This window comes from Hippocampus bargibanti, linkage group LG03 (assembly GCF_051943395.1).
Source record: "Hippocampus bargibanti isolate YZ-2025 linkage group LG03, ASM5194339v1, whole genome shotgun sequence".
NCBI classification, from domain to species: domain Eukaryota; kingdom Metazoa; phylum Chordata; class Actinopteri; order Syngnathiformes; family Syngnathidae; genus Hippocampus; species Hippocampus bargibanti.
In genome coordinates this window covers 27,759,987-27,777,755 of record NC_142736.1, presented here as the reverse complement: position 1 = coordinate 27,777,755, position 17,769 = coordinate 27,759,987, and the positions used below count along the sequence as shown (strand labels likewise).

The 17,769-nt window shown below is 41.0% G+C and overlaps 1 protein-coding gene across 3 annotated transcripts in view; it reads right to left on the bottom strand.

Annotated features, from left to right (window-relative positions):
- Nucleotides 1–17,769, bottom strand: part of insyn1 (inhibitory synaptic factor 1) — a 204,564-nt gene that overhangs the window by 80,389 nt on the left and 106,406 nt on the right. The window contains exons 1-2 of one of the 3 annotated variants that reach the window (XM_088992920.1): nt 216–505; nt 66–123 (exon numbers count right to left, since the gene is read on the bottom strand). The gene's annotated coding sequence lies outside the window, so the exon portion shown is untranslated. Of the gene's footprint in view, nt 1–65; nt 506–4,786; nt 4,826–17,769 lie in introns of those variants that run through there. The other 2 variants (XM_088992921.1, XM_088992919.1) reach the window with 2 other exon arrangements.

The following is a 17,769-nucleotide window of genomic DNA, read 5'->3' as shown; positions in this document are numbered from 1 at the left end:
GGTGTCAGAAAGCCTCAAAACACACACAAACACACACACGCAGTTTCCTCCCTTTCCCTACTTACTGTCTTGACAGACAGAAGCCTCTATTCTGCAGGGGTCTTTAAGAAGAAGAAGATGAACCTATGAAGAGGACGAACGGACAGGAGGAGGCGAGAAAGAGCAATTGTCAGTCTGTTGGATGAGCACAAAGTGGCCGGAGAAGACGCCGCCACCTCCGATCCCGTCAACGATGCTGCGAGCGTCACTCCAATAACCGTGCAGCTGAAAACGAGCCACCAGTCATCCCCCGCTGGCGTTCGCCTGACGTTGTGAGGCAGCCGACAGACGGGCAAAGCTGCGAAAAAGGGGAAGCTGGATGCAGATGACAGCTTTTCCTCACTCGTCTCATCGCACTGACCATCGAGCATCCCCGACCCCCCCCTCCTTTCTTGCTCTCTCACTCACTCTCTCCCCCCGCCTTCTGACACGCTTGCTCTTACTCCAGTCTCTCTGCCCCCTGCACCCTCGCCGTGTCCTCCCTAGACTGCCGGATGGAGGCAAGCTGATGCCAGAGTTTATCGTGTGGCTCAGACTCCTGCCAGCATCACTCGGCTCTTCGCTTCCACTCGGCAGAGGAGGAGTCTGGCGCTTTTAAAGGCGCAGCTTCTCCACTCTTCTCTTCTGCCGGCATCTGACGTTTTGTCCTTTGCAACTCCTTGTGAAGTTTTATCAAGTGCTTTGTCTTCTCAATAAGGAAGTCATACCGCCAGCCATGCAGTGGCACAATGTAGGGTGTGTAAAATCGGCACATACAAAAAGTTCAAGTAGCTCACCTGGGAAGAGTACAAGACGGGAAATGGCCTGTTGATTCAGAGGGTTAACTGTTCAACGCTCCCGTGCTCACTCCCGTTTTGTAAGTTCAAAAGCTCAACGGCAAGCTTTGGAGAAGTCTGAAACGATTATGAACAACACTGGAGTTCTTTATCCCTGTTCCAAACAGTGTCTTATTGCTTAATCTGTCATAGATGAGAACTTCCAGTATCTTAGAAAAAAATGTTTGTGGCCTTGAAAATGACCGACTGCCGAATCAGATTTAAATATTGTGGTGCCCATGTTCATCATGACCAGATATAGTGTAGGGGGGGGGGATACATAAGTAGGCAACCAATTTGTCTTGATTGGGGCCATGTGAATATATTTTGGCCAATTGTGGCCCATTCCTAAAAGAACTCGTACTAAGAAATGAACTAGGTTGGGACTAAATCTGAACTGGGTAAACTGTGATTTTGGTCTCCTAATTATATGAATCAAGTGGCACTGTGGAGCATGAGAGTGTCTTATATGCCTCATTGTTAAAGTCGGTTCTGGGTTTAAATCTCACGTTAGCAATGATGAAAAGTTTTCTTCAGCCGTCATATGTACTTCTTTGAAGGTGTCGGACGTTTGGCTTCTTATCCAAGAAACTTGGTCAGAAAACTAAAGTTAGCAAGTTCATCCCATGCTAATACTTTTCATTATTTTTTTTCCTCTGAGCATTAACTGAAGCCTGGAAATTGTCCACAGGGGTGAGTATAACTGGTTGTTTTTCGCTATGTACACTAGTAACTAGTCTAAGGGCGACCCCCAATTCTCACCCCCAAATCAGCCAGGATTGAATCCTCGAAAAGTTGTGAACTTGAAAGGGTTAACAGTTTGGAAATCTATCACTAGAACACCCAATAATAAACTCCTGAGCAATACATGCTACTCTCCAGCAGTGTTTGGGTTTGTTTGTTAGATAACCGAACAGAAAAGCCAGAGGCTCTGTGCATTCCGTAGCATAATAGCTAAGTGGGATTCAGGTTATGTGGATTTTCCATGCAGATTAGTTTGGTCTGGTGTCCTAGAATCACAGATGTGATGCTGATGCTGTCAGGCTAATTGGAAGGCGATTTCATATTTTTGTAGTCGATAAAATCCCCACCGATGTTTTCTTTGATGAATAAATACTCAAAGCATCCTCACATAAACAAAATACATATTCCAAGTTATATATGTCCAATGCATACAGCGTGTGTGATCAATGAATTATATTGGTAATTATATCGACAGAATGTCCTCGGTTTTCCTCATTATTCACAAGAACAGCATAGCATTGCAGACAGGCTGATCCTGTGACTCTGCAAGAGAAACAGGTGTCCTTGAGATTTTTTTTCTTCACGGCACATAAAGAGGAGACTCCGTTCTTTGGAGCTTTCATGACAACCTTTTTCTTTTTCTTCCTCCACATTGCAAACCCCCCTTTTTTCTTTTTTGCTTTTCTTGCAAGGTGTGTTGAGCAGAGGAACCGCTAATAGAGGGTGTTTATGACTTGAGACATCCCCGTGGAAAAGACCCAGGTGCACAGCACAGATAGCTTCACGCCAGTGACGGCTTCATGAGAGAAGGAAAATTCATTATTTCCATCACGTAAAATCTTTTTATGTTAAGGTCAAACAGTCTGGTGTTTTTTTTGCAAGGAATCTGGAGTGGGTCCAGAATAATATGACTTCCAATTAATATTCCCATGGAATATTTGTGCCAAGACCTTTTTTAATGGAAGATACTTGTATTTTTTTTAAGATACGAGGCTAATAAATATACATTAAACTGTCAAAAAAGACATTTGTCCACAAACACTGGAAACTGTTTTATCGGGAACCCATATAAAAGCAGGTTAGCCACATATGATTTTTTTAACGTCAAAGCCGATTTTTCAAACATGAGACACTGCATACGACAGGGAATACCACAGCATGTGAGCTTTCACATATCTTTTAAGTGTCTTCTCCGCATCACTAGTGATGGTTGTATTTTGAAATGTACTTGATTTCTCAAGTTAAGAATAACATATTTTAGTTCTTCACTTGATTTCAACCATTGCTGATTTTAGCCATATAAAAAGCTATCATCATGGGATACTGTTTTAATATATATATATTTTAAACAAGATATTTGAAACAATTTGGATGAAGTTTTGTTTTATTCACTTTACCGCGTTGGATTGCAGAGGTACTCAAGAATCAGCCGATATTCAAAGTCAAGTTACTCAGACTCAAGGGCCAAAATAAATTGATTGGGGCCATCCATCATTCCATTATCTGCTGCTTATCCGAGGTCAGGTCATGGGGGCAGCTGCTTCAATAGGGAAGCCCAGACTTCCCTCTCCCCATACACTTCTTCCAGTTCTTCCTGGCAGTCCCAAGGCATTCCCAGGCCAGCTGGCTGACAGTCTCTCCAGCGTGTCCTGGGTCATCCTTCTTCTTATGCCAGTGAGGCATGCCTGGAACACCTCACCAGGGAGGCATCCTAATCAGATGCCCGAGCCACCTCATCAGGCTCCTCTCGCTGGAAATGATTCAGATTTATGCCGGCAATGCGAGCCAAACTTGAACATCGGTCGTATAGGGACCGAACGGTATCAGGGGTTCCTGTACCCCATACTCCCGAAGCACCTTCCACAGAACCCCTGCAATGGACATGGTCAAAGGCCTTCTCCAAGGCCACAAAGCACATGTAGACTGTTTGGGTGAATTCACATGCACCCTCGAGTCCCCTGCTAAAGATGTAGAGCTGGTCCACTGTCCCACGAGTGGGACGAAAACCACACTGCTCCCCCTCAATCTGAAGCTCGACGTCCTGACAAACCCTCCCTCCAGAACCCCTGAATAGACTTTACCAGGGACGCTGAGGAGTGTGATCCCTCTGTCGTTGGAACACACCCTCCGGTCCCCTTTTTTTTTCTCAGAGTCCCAGACTCCCAGTCCCCAGACTGCTTCCTCCAAGGAGGAGTTGAGGAGGTCATCAAAGTATTCTGCCCACTGGCTCACAACGTCCCGACTGGAGGTCACCAGCTACTCCTTCCTTACTGTACACAGTGTTAATGGCACACTGCTTTCCCAGAAACAGAATTGCCCCAAAGCCGTCCTGGCTTCCAGGGCCTCACCGAACTCTTCCCAATGCCCGAGTTTTTGCCTCGGCAACCACTGAAACCGCATTCCGCTTGGCTGCTGTTTACGTGGTTCGACAGGCCATAAAGCCCCGATAGGACTTTGATATGGGCACACTTGTAAATAAACTCAACTATAATGTTAATGGCAATGTCAGTAAATGAAAAAGTAATATTTAAACTTGCATGCACACACACATGCCGAGCAGTGATTATTTATTTATTCATTTATTTATTTATTTATTTTTACCCTCAACATCTTGGTCCATCATTTGTGGATGCACATCTCTGGATATCTTCTATCAATATTTCACACTCCGCTGGTATCTCATTCGAAGGATCATTATCTGTTTCTCTTTCCTGCTCTGTGTCTCTTCCTTGAAAAACAGTCTACCAAGTCATCTGATTCTATATGGTGTCATCGACTTGCCACTCCTCAGCTCTCTCAACGCCATCATCGGTCTCAGTCTCAACATCTGCCTCATTGTTATTCATCTTTATGGTACAGAAATAAGAGGAAATGTCCCTTCTCTTCTTCATTGAATGATAGACAAAACACAATGGAGAGCAATGGACAACATTTCAGCAACCCAGTCAAAATAGAAGATTTATTTTAACTGACTATTGATGTGTGAGTTTCCTTTTTCTATATGAGTGTGTGTGTGTGTGTGTGTGTGTGTGTGTGTGTGTGTGTGTGTGTGTGTGTGTGTGTGTGTGTGTGTGTGTGTGTGTGTGTGTGTACGTGTGTTAAGGTTTGCTCACGGTAATGTTGAGGTAAAATTGGTCATGATGCCACTCATTTAATCATACAGTTTAGGTCATAGTGCCAAAACTTACCTTTGAGAGGTAGCATTGGGCCACGCAGCATTCAGAATTCTAGAATAATACACAGAAAATAAGAGTATTGTAGTTGTCGAAGCATTTTGAACAAACGCCAAATCACTCTTAGCACACCTCACACCGCAGGGTAAACGTTGAGGATAATCTTTCAGAGACATCCTAAAGCAATCGGCCTTTGCCAATGTTGGCCTCAAGAGAGGGAAACAAATTTCATTTTTGTCGAATGTGTAGCTTAAGTCAAATCACATGCCTGTGTGATTTTCATACGGGAAGGCAAGGGGTTGGATTTATACGACTCAAAGTTCCTTTTATAAGCCTGCTTTCATAGAATCAGTGCAACCAAAAAATACGTTCGAATGTATTTTTTTTTTGATAAACCATTTCAATTTTTCCTGATGACCACAACAGGAATATTCAATAATATTTAAACATATTTACAACCAAAATATTAAAAGCAAGGTAAGGAAATAAAACATTTTCAAAAATTACTGATTTAAAGTGAACTCAAACATTCAAATATATCGCGGCCTTTAAAAAACAAAAACAACTATCCTGAGCCCTGTTGGGTTTTGATTTGTATCCAATTAGCATGTTGTTTAAGGCATTCGAGCTTGCAGTGGATCATTTCAAATAGCACATAGCTCCAATTTTTAAATCAATAATTGGATACATAATGAACCGAGGATCTATATTTACATGATTGTTCTTTCACTTCACTAAAGTCACTGGTTTGGCAGTCACTGTTTCAAAATGTCTCGATGATTTATTTTGTATTATAATGGGGACAGACAGACAGACAGAGAGAGAGAGAGAGAGAGAGAGAGAGAGAGAGAGAGAGAGAGAGAGAGAGAGAGAGAGAGAGAGAGAGAGAGAGAGAGAGAGAGAGAGAGAGAGAGAGAGAGAGAGAGAGAGAGAGAGAGAGAGAGAGAGAGAGAGAGAGAGAGAGAGAGAGAGAGAGAGAGAGAGAGAGAGAGAGCGTGCCAACAATCAATATCGATGTTCTTTATCCAAGATGCAGTCTTGCATTACATGGGCAGACAGACTTTACATCTCCAGTTTCTATCAAGAATGAAAAATAATGTGCATGAATGGGCAATTTCTTTGATGCACTCTTATTTTTGGTTGTTTCTTTTGTTGTAAACCTGCATTTCTGCTCTAGATCTTGTTTCAGTGATGCCAAGAAAGGCAATTGTGGAAATAGAAATAAATGTTTCTGCATGTGTCAAACTATCCCCATTAGGAAAACGATATTGAAAAGTACCAGCTTAGCTAGCATAGCTCCTGTTACTTTTTTCTATTATTTGCTTAAGATCTTTTCACTGTACTTTTAAGTTTTGTACAATTTAAACATGAATGGCTAAGTGTCAACGTTAAATAATCACTGATAATGACAAAGCACACAATTAAAATACGACTTGCTCGTCTTCCACAGCGCGCATTGAAATGTATATGAATGTGATTGTGAATGACTGTTAGCCTATTAGCGTAGCGGCTTGTGGCAGGCTTTGCGACCGTGCTCTCATTTAAGAGCAAATGGATATGGATGGGTGTTCGTTAGTATTCAAGCAGGGTTCTGAAATGTTTATAGTGACAAGATTACTGTTTGAGGAACTCCCAAGATAACATGATGAATGATCAAAGAAGGATTCATTTCCATTTTGAATGCGTATGCAGTTCATGACTAAATGTGTCTAATTTCCACTGAGTATACTCACAATGACAGTTTTTATTCTCATTGTCATGGTAATCCATGCATTTTTTTACACATTTTGGCTCACTAAGAATCATGCTTTATGAGGCTAAAGCATGTATAGCATCACCATGTTACACGGGCAGATGTAGCTTCTAATGGCTCATGTGGTCAAACAGGGAGGGACGAGCAGAGCCTTTTTGCTCACCTCTTAATACTTCAAGCCAGTATCTCGCATGTTAGCATTTTTTGGGGGGCGCTTGAGCCCCTGAAACTGTAACCCTGTGATGGATCAGTTCTCTTACACAATGAAATGAGGTTTAAGTGTTTGATTGATTTCTCATTTACGTTTCCTCCATGACAAGGGCGAATGATGGTGGCGGTCTCATCATGACGAGTAGGGGTATGTGTTATATTTTTCTTGTTCAGATCACTTCACAGTCTCCATGACTGATTTTGGATCGGTTTGGGCCTCTGCAATAAATTTTGACTTTGCTATTTAACTTACAAGAATAGTGATCAGTCTGAAATTGTGCACTCACATACTGGCTTATAACATCTTTACTGATTTGAAAACCTACAAGAGAAATAAAAAACAACAACAACAAAAACACAAAAATAATAATAAAAACACAAAAGCCCTTAACAACACGAACCATTTCAGCGGATTTTGGTTTGGCAGTTCAAGACCCAGAGGAGATTACGGTCAATGATATTCTATATAAACTAAACCATTATAAGATAGAATACTTTCTCCTTTCTATAAGCAACATCAGTGGTGTCATGGACGTCAGAAATTTAGGGAATATATGTGAATTTTCCCGGTTTGCTTTGAGACACAATTGTGGTAAACTTCTGATAGCCTGCCAGTCGAGTGAAGTTGAAAAGAGCGACAGCTACACAGATCAATTTTCATCCATTTTAACAAAGACAGAGACAGATTTCACAAATACAAAATGAGAAACTCATTTTATCATCAAAGTGGTGCGAAAGTCACTTTCTTACCCTCGCTTGAAGACTAATCAGACAGATTTCTGACGTCACGGGCACAAATCTAACACTAAAGTTGTGTTTGTGACTTGTCCCCAACTACATGTATGAATACAACCAGTTCATTCATTTATATTGTCTTTTATTCCTGTACGTTTTATCATGTTTGCACCAATACAGTGCTTTTTGTCTTGATGGAAAACTTTTTTGGGGAGCTGAAATTGATCAATGTCACTTGTTTTCTCATTGGAGAAGATTGATTGTACGAGAGGAGATTGGCTTGCAGGTTTAGTCACGCAAACAAATCAAATTGTGAGCCAAGGTACGGCTGTAGGACAATGAATTGAATTGTTGGCCTAACCGCATTTCAGCAGCAGCATTGGATGTGCTTTGGACTGGATTGAAAGAGTGATATTGGATGTAAGTAAGAACTACGAAAGTCAAGGGGAAGAGGCCCAAATTATACTGTCTCCACTGAAAAAATGTCATTGTATCTTACAAAGGGGTATTCATCGGGGCTCTTCCTCAATTGTAATTGCAGTGAAAGGTCAATGAGAGTCTTCATGAGGCAATTTTTGTATTGACCCGCTGAGATAACTTGGAAGCATGGACAACACAATGTATTTTTGATGAGCTGAGCGCAAAACGGCCATTAGGCACAAAGATCGCTTATTGGCAGGGCCGAAAAAAAAGCAATGACTACATTGACATTTCACCCGAACTCCTTCAAGCACTTCGGGTCACCTTTAATATGATCGAGACTGCAGGAAGAACACACGCTAAAGGTCTGAAGAGGATTAGGTGATAATGGCGTGGTTATTTTTTTATACTTTTGCCATTGAGATCTTGAATTGGATAGCATTCAAAATAAAGATGAATTATGGTTGAGAAATTGGATAAGAAATTGGGTAACCAAGAATTTTGTACATAATTGCATAGTGTGCACGGACCATGTATCGATTTAATAAGCAAGTGTATATTTGTATAAGCACATGGTACAGTGGTTGATAGCCCATGCTTTGAAAATGTATGCTGGCATAAATATCGAGCGACGACACCATTTTACATTAAAACGGGTCGGAAATGGAGGGTAATGAAATGACCACAGCCCTCAATGACAAGCACCCGGTTCAATACTAAAGGCTGGAGGCTGCCTGTCTCATACACCCATGTGATATATCGCCGCAAACAACCCCCCGCTGAATTGCTCAATCAGTACTGTTTCATATGAAAGTCGTGGCGCTGGCTCATTAAAAACATCCAATGTGGGAAACACTTAGGGAGCACTTCGGCACCCTACAAGAGATTCGCCATGAAGCTGCCGCATCCGTCACGTTGGATAAGCATGATGTTGCGTGACGTGGCTTCTAATGTGGGCTATTTTATTGCATCCCAACAAAGTGCAAGTGGAGTATCATCCATTGGCTCGCAAATAAATACAATGGACTCTCCAAAGTCAAAGGACTTAAAGGGATTGTTGAGAATTTTAGAGAAACATAAGCCGTCATTGTCATATTATATGGGGTTGTGAGTTATACAGTAAAGTCTCGTTATATCGATATTCAAGGGAGTCTGAAAAAATATCGATATAACCGGGACTATCGATATATCCGACCCTGTTTGCATGTAATTTTCTCCGTGCATGCATAGAAATAGTATCGATATAACCGGGACTATCGATATATCCGATATCGATATAACGAGACTTTACTGTATTTAGACCGCTGGCACTGATGTTGACATGGTCCATCAAGGTCTATTTCAAATTGGCTGTGCTGTAAAAACAGAGTGAATCGGAATTGCGGTTGCATCAACATATGACCATTAATTCATTGGCTGGTGTTGTTCATTCATTTGTTTTATTTTTCAAAGCACCGAAAATCCACGTTTATGTTGTGTTCAATTCAAACCCTCCGCGGGAGATTTATTTAGTTGAATTTATTGAGTCATTAGGCTTAATTATACTTCCGCAATGAGCCACAGAGGAAATGTGGAAAGCAGGCGATGGCATCAGGTTGAAGTATAAGCTGTGATCATTGTACATACAGTGTGTGATGTCAAAGCTTTGATCTGAAACATAAAGAAGGGAGGAACGTAGGAGGTAGGAAATTGAAAATGCCATTCATGTCTAAATGGCCAATTCGTGTATAAAATGGTTCAATTATTCAGCGGTCGGATATAGCATAAAAATGGGGCAAGCTTTGTTGTTGTCCGGCAGTAAACACAATTTTCTCTTGTGATGAACTTATCGGTCGCTTCGATATTTGGTTTGTCAGGTCATGGAATCGACGATAAACAACCGCTTATTCAGCATTTATCCCACAATGGAAAGGTTGCAGTAAAGTGAAAACATTCAAAGCAATTACATTTAAACGGAACAACCACGCACACTGAGATTTACAAGCGCAGCCATCTTCTCCACTCCATTGAGCAAAACACAGCAAAACTCATAACCAGCTCAGAATGTACATTAGCAGTGACACGTTGCATTTCTCTCAAAGTGGAATCGTTTCTGAAGTCTATTATGACCATATTTTCTGCAAAGGGGGCGTACAACTTTCACATAGCAACGTCGCATCCATACGTCTGTTGAGAGCAGGCTGTGGCCCTGATACTAGCACGAGAGGTGGAAAATTGCCCTGTCAACTTTGGTCCGCCTTCATCGAGGCATTGAAGAATTGCCCCTCAACACCGATGTTGTCCCACCTCTGTTAGGTTACTGATAAGACAGTATATATGAAAGTGGAAAATTGTTTGGTGACTTTCCCACCGTTCCCAGAAGTGACAATCTCATGTTCCACATTAAACCTCTGCGCAAGCATCTCATTGACCTTTGTCAATGAGATGTCAATGTCAAAACTCTATTTTTTTTGTTATTTCTCATTAGACAAGACCTCACTTCAACCCTTTCTAGTTGTTTGTTTTGCAATTACGACATTACGTCACTTTATGTACGTCACTTCCTCACTTTACATATGACACTACCTCACTTTACATACGTCACTACCTCACTTTACATACAGAATTACATGTATTGTCTGTTGTCAATTGTATGTCTTTTTTAGCCACGTTATAAGTGCCTTGCATGTCTTGCACGCTGGGTCCGAGAGGACATTAATTTCATCTGTGCTGTATGTCATGCATATTAGCATATTTGACAATAAAGCTGACTTTGACTTTGACTTTGACTTTGACTCAAAAGACAGAAAATAGTCTGGTCGACTCCGTGCGAGTTATTTTTACAAGTGTAAACGACTCTGAAATTATGTGAGGGTTAAAATTGACAGATTATAAAACAATCCATCAAAGCATTTAATCCCATGGTGTTTTCATACTGTTAACATGCACTTGTACCTTAACACGATTGTGGGTTTAATATCCAATTTCCAATCTCTTTTCACTTCCCCTTCACTTTGCTCACAATGTCCTCTAAATTGTCCCCACACCCTCCATCCACTTTTACCTCTAAGAAGCTAGAGTACCTTTAAGTGTGCGCTTTGCCAAGCCCTATAAACACGCCTAATAGAATTGCAGAGGAGTTGAGCTGCGACAGCTAACTGCATCTCCCATCGCATTCCCCCCAGCCGAGAACTAACAAGCGCAGCAGCGTTTCTGAATCCATAACGAGTCACACCAATATGGGTCATCTCTGCTGTGCCTCAACACACCTCCTTTCCAATTATTTTGTGTTTTTTCTAAAGAAAATTCATATTTTGGACAGGCCACACAATGGTAACTGAGCCATTGTTCAGACTTCAGGATGTGAGGGAAAAAAAACGACAGAAAATGAGATCCTCCAACCAATTGCTCTGAATCTATCACACTCGTCTATTAAAGTCTCGTTATATCGATATTCTCGGGAGTCGGAAAAAATATCGATATAACCGGACTATCGATATATCCGATCCTGCGGCATGTAAATTTTCTCCTTGCGTTCATAGAAACAGTATCGTAATAAGCAGTACTATCGATACAACCGATATCGATATAACCAGACTTTACTGTAATTAGATTTGCTTTCGGGAGTAGTCCACTGCCCCCCCCCGACCTTTGAGCAGGGATCTATCAAACCAAACGTCTGTCCATTAGGGATATATATAGGGCCAGATATAACAGCATCACTTTAGTTCGCTGACGAAGCTTTTCGGATGAGGAGCGAAACATCCGACACTTTTAAAGAAGTACAGATAGAAACCTTTTCATCGATGGACCACTCCTGAGAGCTTACACAGATGTATTTTAATAGGGAGTTTCTCAATCGTTGTGATTTCTTTGGTCAGGGATAAACAGGGTCATGGAACTTGACTATAGGCCAAACTAACATAAGAGCATGTAATTTAAAGAAAACCTGCCGCAGTTCGGTGATGATAAGGAAGTTTGACACAGAAATAGCACAACGGTAATGGAACTAGAGGCAATTCACAGATTAAACCAATGATTTAGCTCACATTTCTTACTTAGTTTTCACGTTTAGCATGTATGCTGATCATGACTTCCACCATAAAAGTGTGCTTCCGAGGGCTATAATAATTGCGAAAGCAAGTCAAATCGCCTCATGTTACGCATCCTCAAGAAAACAGGTGAATGTTTATTTTGGAATTTAAGCGTCAGTAAAAACTGTTCAAATGTTACATTGGGAGCGAAGGAAACCTGCAATTTAGGACATTTTAGCAAAGAAACATCAAGTACATGCACATCATTTCCTTTCCTGAGCCACATAAAATGCCAGAACGGACCCCTGGGCTTTGATTTTGACGAGTGCTTTCAAAGCAATGTGAATTGGAACACAATAATTGCCATGGGCAGACATTCTTTTGAAGCTGTACCTGGAAACATTGAAAAATAGTCGGAATCTTCCATTTTTAGAAAGATCAAGAGCAATAGGGCAGAGATATAGAAAGAAAAAAGACATTTGTGCGGCACAGGCATTATAATATATAAGAGATGCTGTGTTTATTCCTCTTCCTCTATAGGAATCGCAGAATTACATTATCACAAATGAATGTCTCACAACTTAATCCGTTGTTGTCCAGTGAAATATATCACGGTGGCTTTTTCGAGCAGATTCCCCATCCAGCAAGGAGGCCTCATATTGGCATTAAAGGCCATGCGGCAGACATCATCTTCATGCCCATTATGCAAATAGCACATGGGCCAATTAATTAAAAAAACACGACAGGGGGATCTTTCGCTGTATTGAATGTCGTTGAATCGTAATGACTTTAACTTCTATTAAGAGGAAATTATGATACTGTGATACCTTGGCTTACGAACTTAATTGGTACCCAGACAGAGTGTGTAAGGCGAAAAATGTGTATCCCAAAAAATAAATTCCAATAGGAAACCATTAAAATAAGAGTAATCCGTTCCTAGGTCAAATAAAACATAATTTTCTACTTTCTAATTTTCTAAGCCTTAAAACTAGACAAAATATACCTTATTTTATGTATAATAAATGTGCTATGAAACTGTACTATATAATAAAGTCGTTTTATTTACCTTTGTGATGGTCGATGGCTTGATGGAATGGAGTGGCCGGTTTCATCAGCATTAAACACTTGATGAGGAATGTAACCTTCTTCTTTTACCATCTTGAGGAATGATCCCTTGTAGGTGCTTTCTCTGTGATAATTTTATCTAGTTCCTCATCAATTGTGTTCTGTTTAGCTGGGTTGATTGCATTAAGTGGACAGATAGCTTGTGCGGGTTGTTTGTGAAGCCTGATTGATGGGCTATTTTAACCTTGCAGTCTACATTCTGCCTTTGAACTATCAAAGTTGAAACTCTCAAAGTCGTTTACCTGTCTCTTTAATGTTTAAACCACCTCCCCTCACTGCTGCGGCCTTGACCAATCACGTGGCTTTAACCGAAGACTGGGGGCGGGGAATAGAGGACAAAAACAGTCGGCTGCCATTTTGTTGTTAGAAGATTGAGCTCGTTCGCCAACGACACATCACCCATTGAGGCAGCTTCATGCACGGAAAAGTTCGTATGCCAAGGTAAAGTTCGTATGATGAGGTAAAATTTCATAAATTTAACGTTCGTAAACCGAAAAGTTCGTAGGCCAAGGGGTTCGTAAACCGAGCTATCAGTGTACATTGGTTTTATTTCCTGGACAGAAGATAGGCATTACAGGAACCGTTCAATATCACAAAGAATTGGTGACACAATGGTGCACCACAAACACAGAAGACTCCATTTGAGGATGGGGTTTAGGTCAAATTCCTTAAGAGAAGTCATACGTGTCTTCAGATATGAATTCCAGGCAAAGGCGAAAGATGGAAGATTGCTTGGATAAAATGTGCCAGTGCAAGTATGAAAATGTCCTCAGATCTGGGGCTGAATTATTCAACTTGACCCCGATGCCTAGTTGCCACTCGTTCCAATGCTTTGGGCAAGGTTCTGACTCGATTACCCAGACAGGAGATATCTGGGTGTCTTGATAGGCTTGACTAAATTTTCCTTGCTTGATAATCAGAAAAGTTAATGATCACCCCAAAAAATAATCACTTGAACATCTCCATGTGGAGTAAGACTCTGACTAATGGCATAACACTGTTATTGCACTTCTTAACATCATAGCATTATTTCATAGTTCATAATAATACTTTTCTTATCAAGGGACAGAGAAGTGCCTCTCGACATCCAGCGGATAATTGAAATGTCGTTAATGGGAGCATGGACTCATCAAAGTTCTGAATTTTGGAAATTGAACCATCATTAAAAAAAAAAAAAAAAAAAAAACAATACATCACTTTCACCTTTATAACTTTGTGGAGTCAGCCTTGCGCTTGTAGGATAACGGTATTCTGATTTACGACCCAACAAAAACATTGCATTATTTATTGGATAAAACAATTGCCTTGCTTACGTTGAAGGAGCCAAAAAAAACTCCTGTTGATTTGTCGCCCAATGTTTTGGGCCATCATATTATTTCCCCCCCACTGCTTGTCACTGACTCATTACGATCTTTTACCGTGTAGAGATAGTCGTCAGCCTGAATATTTTCATTTTATTTATTTATCTATTTTCGTCCCACCAGAGCCAGTCAAACCACGTCCGGCAGTGGGATAGAATCAGTCACATTGTGACATGTGGCTGCACATGAGAATTTCATTTGGGGAATGGGAGTCATCAAAATTCTGGGGAAATAGGACCATAGGGCAGGTAGCTGTGTGGGTGAAGACCTTGTTAGGTCGTAATTCTGCGTTGGTCTTGTTAATCAAGTATAATTAAAGAAAAAATAAAAAAAGAACACCCCAAGCACACAATTGTATTTGCATGCTTTATGTGCATATAAATATCGCACATGTAGGCGCAATAAACACATTAGCATGAATAAATTATATTTTCCATGTATAGCATGGAATCTAAATATGCCTCAAGATAATACATCCAACAATTACACCACAGAGACAATGCGTGATGTAACACGAGACTTGTTTTCTATGTTCCTTCTCCGAAAGGATGGATGACACGGTGGACAACATAAATGTTTTTCAACCATGAGACTCACAATGGAACTGATTTGCTTGACTTAGCAACAGAATTGTGCATCTGTCCTGGCTGCTAAGTACAAAAACTAATGTAAGAATGGAGTTGGGGGGGGGGGGGTTTCCTTTGCACAAGAAGACTCCTTGTATATGAGTGTAAATGAAAAATTGAGTTACAGTATTTCATTGAGGATTCCCCCAGCAGTCTTTTATGCAAATAAGATTAACTCCTTAACTGCCATTCACAAATGTATTCGGGAATTGAACATATGATGTACATACACGGCTGTCATCGAATCCATCCTGTGTTCTTCCATCACCGTTTGGTTCGGGGCCGCCACAAAAATGGACAAAATCCGACTTCAACGGACAGTTAGGACGGCGGAAAAAATCATTGGCACCGCCCTACCCACTCTCGAGGACTTGCACACTGCAAGAATCCAAACTAGGGCGCGGAAAATCCTACTGTACCCTCCGCACCCTGCCCACCACCTTTTCCAGCTACTCCCCTCAGGCAGGCGCTACCGATCCATGCGCACCAAATCCAGCAGACATTTAAACAGCTTCTTCCCCCAAGCCATTAACTCTTTGAACTCTTTCAACAGTAGCCAAAATGGAACTGTGTCGTGCCACTTAGCAGTTTTTTTGACAACGATACTAGTGCAGCGTGTTCTACCGGAAACAAATTCTTTGTGTGTCCTACATACATGGCAATAAAGATGATTCTGATTCTGATTATGATTCTGATGATAGAGCACCATTCCCGAATGAGCTCGGTTTAGTTTTTTTCATCCTTGGTTGCCGATAAAGCGCTGGTCAGACCAGTGGCAATGTTTTTCCCTTCCTCAAGGGGGAAGAATTTCCTTTTTTTTCCCTTGTTAGTGCTTTGTTCTAGCTTCAGCGCGATATAAACCAATATGGATGTATTGCATTGTATTTTGTACAGACGCCTTCAGTTCAATCTCAATTACATTGGCTTTATTTCCTGGACAGAAGATCGGCCTTGAATGCTTATGTAATCCTAAAACTAAATAGTATGTGGCTCCTGGAATTCAAGTGACAATTACAAAAACCATGGCACTGGAGTTGACGCATATTAGCACATATCTGGCAGAGAATGAGTTAATTGCCCACATTTTCTACTGTTTAGCTTGAGATCTATTGCTTGTAAAAATCTATTCTGTTCAAATCAATTGGATAAATCAGCGCCGAGGAATCGAGAACAATGGGCAAAATGTTGCATGCTGTGTTTTGAACCGTTCATCCTGTGTGTCATCTTAGTGAGAAGAAAAAAAAAAAAAAAAATCGATCAACAAATCTTTGTATTCCCCCCTAGTGTCTGTTTTGCACTGCTAGCTTTGGTGACAGTGTGGAGGACAATCTTTTGTGATTGTTGGAGCTTGATGCGGCGGCTTGAAGCAGCGGCGGTGACGAAGTGTCCATGTTGGCAGGCATAACAAAACAGAGTACACATTTACAGGGTGTTGCTCAAACGGCGGCATCACAGACTGCAGATGAGAAGTCAGCGGGGGAATTGGTAAAAAAAGGGAATTGGGTGGACGGGGGTGGGGAATAGTCAAACAGTTGATTTACATAGCCCCAAAGTTACAGAAAGGTTGTTGGAGATGCCTTTAACGCACTTTGAGGAACTGCATGGCAGGCAGTAGTTTATTTCTTTATTTTTTTTTATTTTTTGACTGAGCTTTCATGCCATTCCATGCAGGCGGCGTAACATCAGCCGCGTCTCACTTGCTCTTCGTCACATGTCGACAAAGCTAACAAGCTCGGCGGGTAGCCAAGAGTGCTTCACGGTGTGTGTTGTCGTTTCAGATGAGGTGTATACACTACCTGAGCGCACGGGGTAGACATGAGGGTCTCCCTGCATGGTGCTAATGATGGCGTAAATAATGCAAAGAATGATAAAAGTGCAAAGGAGTATGTCAGGGAAAAACTGCTGACTAGGGTGCGTTGGCTGAAATGCATTCCTTTGTAAACGTATATGATGGTCTATCTATTGCGATTAGGGTTTCAGCCCGGGGGGCATTATTTGAACAAGTATAATTTCTTGTGGATAAAGTACATACCGTGACCATTGTATGCAATAATAATAATAATAATACATTTCATTTATAAGTGTGTTTCAAAACTCTCACGGTCACTTTACAGTCACAGAATAAGTTTTTCTGTGGGTGAGCAGCGGCAGCCACACGCGCCAGCGTTCACTCAACCCGGAAGAAACTCAGATAGAAAGCTAGCCAGCTAGCTAATGGATAGCTACTGATATCTATTAGATAGCTAGCTAGATAGCTAATAGATAGCTAGCCAGGCATCTAGACCGCAAATAGATAGCTATCAGATAGCCATTAGATAGCTAGCCAAATAGCCAGCTAGATAGCTAATAGATAGCAAGCCGGATAGCCAGCCAGCTAATAGATAGCAAATAGATAGTTCAGTAGCTAGCTAGAGAAACTTAAGTGTGAGCTCATCACCAAAACGTGAGTACAACTAGCTGTACTTTTGTATCTTTAGTTGCTCTTACAATACATACAATAAATGCAATAAATGACAGCATGCATTAAAATGTAAGGCCTGTCTAAATGTTGGACTTCCGATAGGAATCTAATTTCAGAAGTTGAACATTTTTAAAATTTACAGACAGGTAAATGCATTTACATACAACTCTTTGTTTGCTTTAAAAGAAAAAGTCGTGACCTGCTTTTTATTGGGTTTTTGATGACTCAATACGGTCACGAACTGTATATAAAATATGATTTTTTATACTTATACTAGTTTTTGCGCAGTTATAC